Raw genomic sequence first — 7,522 nt, forward strand, 5'->3', positions numbered from 1 at the left:
AAAGATAACAGGTGGTATGTGGGAAGCTTGAAATTAAGATCATATAAGAGTTGTAGACTTTGGTATAAAGGTATGACCGTATAGGTGAAAGACCGAAAGGCTTAAAGGAGTGAAAGGAATGGAGGAAAAGATAACTGGAGGGGAGGTCAAGAATATGAAAAGCTGGACTAACAGAAGGATCATTTAGATGGTTAGAAGTATAAAGGAGTGATGTTAAAGAATGTAAGTGTAGGCAGGACCTTTACTCTATAAGGAGTTGGGGGAAATGGCCAGAGGATGGCAGATGACTGAAACAGGAAGAGTAAATAGTGGGACAGCCTTGCACCATGATATTCAAAGCTAAAATTGCTCAACTATGGTCACACATGACCTCCCACTTAGTAAAATTTTATGTTTTTTGCAGAATTTGTCATCACTTGCACTTTCACAACCTATTTTTTTTAAACCTATGTTTTTTAAATGTTATGGACCTAGGACCTGTTGGTTCTCCTTCCTCTGTAAATCCCATTTTTTTTTTTCATATTTTGACTTTTTCTGCTCTGGGGTTCCCTACAAGTCCTCCCTTCTCACTATACACACACTTTCTGGGTGATCTCACTAATCTCATGACTTTGACTTTCATCCAAATGCATAAGGCTTCCAAATCATTATTTCTAGCTCCGATTAGTCTTTGTGCTAGTCTAATATTTCTCACATGCACTGAACAGCCTTCAGATGACCTTCAGGTAGCTTAATTGACTTGAGGCTGAATTAATTATCTTCTTTTCCAATTTCTTTTCTTCATTTTTGAATTCCAGTCAACCACTAAGACACATTTGACTTATCATAGTCCCAATTTCTCATCTCCCATATGCACTCAAGTTCCCAATTCCTGTGAATTCTATTTCTGAAATATGAGTTCTATTTTGGAAATGCCAACATTCATTAAATTCAACTCTTTCCCTCCTTTAAATCCATACACACTACAAAAAGTTAAAAAAAGGGCAGACAGCATTTCTCTAGCTTCATGGAAGTCTAAGAATTATAGTTTGTAGGATGTTAATTGCTACAGTACAGTGAAGTACAGAGGAAGATAAGATGGATATTATGTACTAACCCCCTATATTGACATTCTGTCCTGAGATTGAGTAACGTGGCTTCCCCAAAGAAGGCATATTCTAGATTGAGAATCACTGTTTTTGTGAATCCATACCAGATCAAAAACAAAACAAAACAAAGCAAAACAACAAAAACCCTCTAATTGCTCCTTTATTTGTTTACCAGAAATTTGTAATATCTATATTATATCAGGCATAATTCTGAGTTCTGGGAATGTAGGAGTAAAGAAAATGGATACAATCAGTATTTTCATTGAATTTAGAATCCAGTGGGGGAACTTGAAGTCGAGTGGGGAAGCCAGGTAAGAAACTTCCATAGAAATAAAGTGATCAGTGCTGTGAGAAAAGAAAGGGCAACAGGACAGAATGAGTGGGGGTAGGGAGGTGGAGCATAAGGTCAAGTAGAAGCATTAGAGGAAGCATCTTTGAGAAGATTTTTTTTTTTTTTAACCCAGGAGTATATGAATGATGCAGATCAGTGGGTTATGCTAGGGCTTGGGGGATTAGAACGCCACAAAGAGAATAGCCAGCAGAAAGACCCTGCATGGGCAGGTGTGGCACGTGCGAAGACCCAGTCAGTATCTCTGAAGTCCTTCTTCATAGCACTTAACACAGGGAGCAATGACCTATTTATTTGTGTTTGCCTATTTAGCTACTGCATATTTGTTCACTGTTATCCCCATGATCACTGAGGACTGATCCAGGTCTATTTTGTTCAAGGTTACATACCCAGTGTTCAGTACCTGGCACACAATAGCAGTTAAGTGTTTACTAAATGAAAAAATAACTAAATAACTACTTCTTAGATATAAAATCATTTGATTAGTTGTGTAATTGGTACTTTTTGGTCTCTCACTATAAAACGATAATATCAACTGCACCTTATCATACTACACATTTTGCCCGGTGCTATAGACAGGATCCTTTCTCTTGGCACTTCGAAGTCTCCGTCCTAAGAAGTTAGGTGTTCAAGTTACTTTCCCCTTTGTCCCAAATTGCCACGAATTCTCCTTTTGACTGGGACTGTGAGCAAATCCTGAGAGAGGCCTTGAAATGGTGTTCTCCTTTCTTTGGTTCATTAAGAGCTTTAATCATATTTAGCCTATGGAAATGAACACAGGAAAAGAGAAAAGCAGAATTTAAGGTGATTATGAGACATCTAGGAAGTGTCCATTCAGCAGAATCTAGGAAAATAAATCTACTTATGGGACAAGAATCATAAAAGAAGCTAAACTTAGCTTCTTCTGAGCCAGAAAGAAAGGAGAGGACTAGGATATTGTGATTTAATGAGAATAAGAGGAGGGGAAATTCAAGAAATGGAATGTGAAATGCTGCAGAGAGCAGCAGAATGCACAGGAAAGGCCTCTGCATCTAGGTGGTGGTATCTTTTAAGAATGCAGCTTCAGAGGCGCAGTGAGTATAGGTGTAGGAAGTAAAAGTTTTGCGCATAGCCATTTCATTCTACAGATCTGGTAGTAAGAGGTGAGTGATGATGTTCCTTCCTTCCTTTCCACAGAAAGTATCTTTTTGCTAACTTTTGGGAATAAGAAAATCAGAGGATCAGACTTGCTCCCTCTCAATTTGAGAATTCAGTTCTCTGCTCATTCTTCTCATCACCTTGAAATACAGGATGTTACCGAAATCCAGTGTTACTCTTCAGTAACACTGGAGCAGGGCTGCCCTCTCTGTGTTCTGCATCTAGTTGTGTGTTCTTCCTCATATCAACAAATACACTGGATCCCAAGGGAGGTTAAGTGGATCTTAAATGTGGGGAGTGGATAGAGGATCAGACATTGTTATTTTGGGACTAGCTATAATGTTCCTTTAACCAATGCCAGGTGGTGGGAAGATTCACAGCTTCGGATAGAGGTTGGAAATTTAAATATTTTTATGAACCAGGCAGATATTTTAAGTGAGGGAAGTAGGCAGGCCAGTTCAGGGGTGAAACAGAGAGTACAAGACACATTTAGAATAGGACAAATGCTCTTCTGTTAGTTGCTGCCCTGTAGGAATGTGGTCCCATGTATTAAAAAGCAGTAAGAATTTAGGATCTCTAGGTCAATTGTCCTATTTTTTAATGTTAGTGATTAAAGAAAAAAACACTATTGGAGCCAGATATTTGTAGATAGGACCCTGGTCTCTAACTGCTAGTTGTGACTTTAAAAAGTATGCCAGGGGAATCCTTCCTTTTTTCCTTCCCCATTCTTCCTTTCTTTCTTTCCTTTTTTTTTTTTTTTTGTGGTTCTGAGTATCAAACCCAGGGCATGGTGTGTATTAGGAAAGTGATCTATCCTTGAGATGCACCCTGAGAATTTTTTTAATTCATTAATCTCCACTCTCTATTGCACAATGCTACCATCCTTGTGTCCCTGGCCCCTTTTCCTCAGTAGTCACCAGACGTGGATTTTTTTCCTCTCTCCTTATCTGCTGGCTCTGAGGTAAGTAGATAGATGGGCAATGCTCTATGTTATTGTTTGAATGTAAGTGTCCGCCCAAAAGCTCATGTATCAAAAACATGATACCCAATGCAGTAATGTTCAGAGGTGAAATGATCAGATTAAGAGAGCTATAATTTAGTCAGTGGATTCATTCATTTGATTTATCCATTTGATGGATTAATAATTTGAGTGGATTACTGGGTGGTAACTATAGGCAAGTTGGGTGTAGCTGGAGGAGGCAGGTGACTGGGGATGGGCCCTTGGGGATTATATTTTGTCCCTGGCTTCTCTTCTTCTCTTTTTCTCATATTCTCTCTCTCTCTCTCTTACTCTCTCTCTTCCCCCCTCCTTCTCTCTCCTCCCCACTCTCCTTCCAAGCTGACATAAGCTGAGCAGCTTTCCACTGCCACACCCTTCTGCCATGATACTCTGCCTCACCTCAGGTCCAGAAAAATGGAGTCGTCCAACCATGAACTGAACCTCTGAAATCATGAGCCCAAAATAAACTTTTCCATGTCTAAGTAGATCTTGTCAGGTATTTTAGTCACAGAGATGAAAAGTTAAAATACCCTGTAAATATGAGTGGGAAAAGATGGGGAGATATTTCAACTATAGTTTCTTAAATCCACAATGATGCCATCAGTTGTCTCTTAAGGATAAATACAGACTCTCACTGAGATTTATTTCCTTTTAAAGACTACTTCCCTGTAATATGTATACAAAAATGAATGTTTCTCCTGGAATCACTTTGGCAGTTAGAAAATATTGTTGCCTGAGTCCCAGGCTGAACCAATTAAATCAGTATTTCTGGAGATTGGACTCTGCCACCGGTGGTTTCAAAAGCTCCCCAGGTGATTTTAATGAACAACCATGGGGCTAAGAACCACTGCATAGGTGATAGAGTGGTGTTATGGGATCTGTCCCTTCTCTTTCTGTTTCTGACCATCATGAAGTGAGTGATTTGTTTTGCCATGCCCTTCTGCTATGATGTACTGCCTTACCATAGGCCCAGAAACAATGGCATCAGCTGACCATGGACTGAAACCTCTTAAATATGTGAATCAAAGGATATTGTTCTTCTTCTAAGTTGATTTTCTCAGGTATTTTGTCATAGTGAAGAAAAGCTGACATATACAGGTGGGTATGTTTGGGGAAATGTAAAGCATGGAGAAGTTTGGAATATCTAGGGTAGTAAAAGTATCATTAAATGGAACAAAGGGCCAAAGAGAAATGGAATGGTTTTGTGGTGTGCTATATGGTTCTGTGATTTTCTATGACAGGCTTTATAGGTTGTGTGTAGCCACTAGGGAATCAGGATGAGTATCGGGAATCTTTTGGTTTGGATATTGGCCCAGCAGAGTGCAAAGCTAAGAAAGAGCGTAGATAGAGTGCTAATAATGGTTTTATTGATCTGTGAACAGGATAAAAGATAGTCATACAGGGGTTAAGGGAAGAAACACCAGTGAGTATAGGAGAAATGCAAGGAAGAGGGAGAGGATGATTTGAAACTTGGGGGTCTTAAAAGCTTGTCTCTATTACGTGGCCTTCAGTAGATGGGTTCCCTCTGACAATACTGGGATGTTTACAACTTTGAGCTTACTTTTAAAAATTGAGGAGAATTTGGTTTAAAAATCACAGAACAAAACATTCTTACTGTTATTATTTAAACAATTCAGAGATACATAGAAAAAATTAAAAGTTAGGGTATCCCACAGAGAAGATAGGTAAAGGATTGTCTAAGATGTGACCAAGGAAAGTCCCAAGATGATTGCTGTGCTTTAGGCACTGAAAAGTAGCCAGCCCAGGATGGAATAGGAAGTCATGTGCTCTAGAAGAGATATCTCTAGAAGAGTACAAGACTGGTAAATTATGTAATAGACTTAACTAAGGTTCAAAGTTACATGAGAATCATTTTTATAGAGTTAGTGGATGAAGTACATGGAAAATGACAAAGCCCAGGACAGGAAAAAATGACAACTTCCCAAAACTGTCCCCAAAACTGAAACAAGAGGGAAAAGGAAGGCAATCATTAATCCTCTGCCAGTAACAATGGACCCCAAGGGGAAAAAAGCAAACTTGCATCCCTTCCTGGGTTTTGATCCCCAGCATCTCCACTATCCCTTCCCAACCCCAATGGGTCCTAAGGGAGGAGGAAAATACTGAACTGCTGGGCCCTGGACTTTTACCCTTTCCCATTGCTGATGGATCCTGGAAGGAGAAAAGTAAATAATGAAGCTCTGGGTAACAATGGGTCCCAGAGGAAGAAGACGAGCAGTCAACACCAAGTTCTGAGCTTTTCCCAGTGACAATGAGTTTTGGGCTTTTTGCAACTTCTTTCCTGACTGTCCAAACCATCTTCAGTCTCCAATAATTAAACCACCCTCATTGTAAACTATAAAACTCAGACTCCTTCCATAACCAACAGCATTTTTTCTACCCAGAAAGTAAGCCCCTCCAGTGCTTGATTGACTCTGCTGCAGAATAAAGGAAAGTTTGCTGATTCTTTTGGAATCCCAGTTTTTTGTGTTTTCATAATGGTGCAAATCTGTGTAGGTTATTTTTGCTTACAGTGGGGATTGTGGAGGATAGATATTCAATGGAAACAAAACGATGAGAAAAATGAGGCAATTATCAACTCCAAGAAAAACTGAAGGTTGTATGAGAAAGGAAATGTAATCATAGTCACTTCCTGGTTCAGTAACCAACAGTATTTTGCATAGTCATAATAAATCACTGAGTATGTATTTAAGGAAAATCGATCTGTATTTACATTAGGAGGATGGAGCAGGAAAAGAATGAGCATAAACAAATATAACAGGAAATCAATAGATAATGTGTTTTGTGTCTGTGTGTGCAGAAGGGGAAGTAAGGGAGTGGGGAATATGAAATAATAAAATATATACTTGTCATATACATTTGAAAGCACTACTTGACTTAACTCTTTGAAGGTTAAACTCAATCAAAAGCAAAAAAAATGCTGCAGAACTACATATTTTGATTTCAGAAAGTTGTTTAAGATAGAATGTTAAGCAAAGCAAAATAAAACACAAAAAAGCAAAAAACAAAATCAAATTTAAAAAATGCATTTTGGATAAAAGTTTTTTTTTTTTAATATGAAGCCATTATCTTGAGGATTATGGAGGATTTGAGATTATGGAATGTTTGAATTATTCACAATGAGCGATATATATTATATCCGTGAAAAAAAAAGACACACTAGAAAAAGTATATCAAAAAATATCCCAAGCCAACAAACAAACAAAAACAGGGAACACTTCCCAGGAGAAGAGGAGCATTATTTTTCACATGAGGTAAAAGAATAGAATAGAATTCAAAAACTTGAACAAAGGCAAGAAATGATGTGGGGGCAGGGTAAACAGTGTCCTTTCTCCTTATTGTGCTGAAGGTTTGTGAGATTTTGTGAGTTCAGGAGAATGAAATTTAATAACAACAATATCAGTAATAACTCTAACAGTTATGACTGACATTTCTCAAGTTATTTTGTGAGCTAGGCACCATGCTAAGAGCTTCAGGTGAATAGTCGTCCCCTGGTATCTGGGAGATTGGCTCCTGCACCTGCTGTGGATCCTAGATACCCATTCCTTGTATAAATTGCTGTAGTATTTGTATATAACCTATGCACATCCTCTTGAGTACTTTAAATAATCTCTAAATTACTTAAAATGTCTAACACAATGTTGTTATACTGAATTGATTAAGGAATCAATGACAAGACAAAAAAGTCTGAATATGTTTAGTACAGATGGAATCTTTAAAAATTTTTTTTTGATGTGTGACTGGTTGAATGCAGAGAGGCTGAACACAGAGAGTCAACTGTATTGCCTTAATTCTCACGAAACCCAATTACATATTCATTTACTTATTAAAAATATTTATTGAACACGTGTAATAAAGTAGTCATCATCTCTGCCCTCAAAGAATTTTTGGTTTAGTGGGAGAAATAGAAATTAAACAAATAAAATAAAT

Source organism: Sciurus vulgaris, assembly GCF_902686455.1.
Source record: "Sciurus vulgaris genome assembly, chromosome: 1".
Taxonomy (NCBI): Eukaryota; Metazoa; Chordata; class Mammalia; order Rodentia; family Sciuridae; genus Sciurus; species Sciurus vulgaris.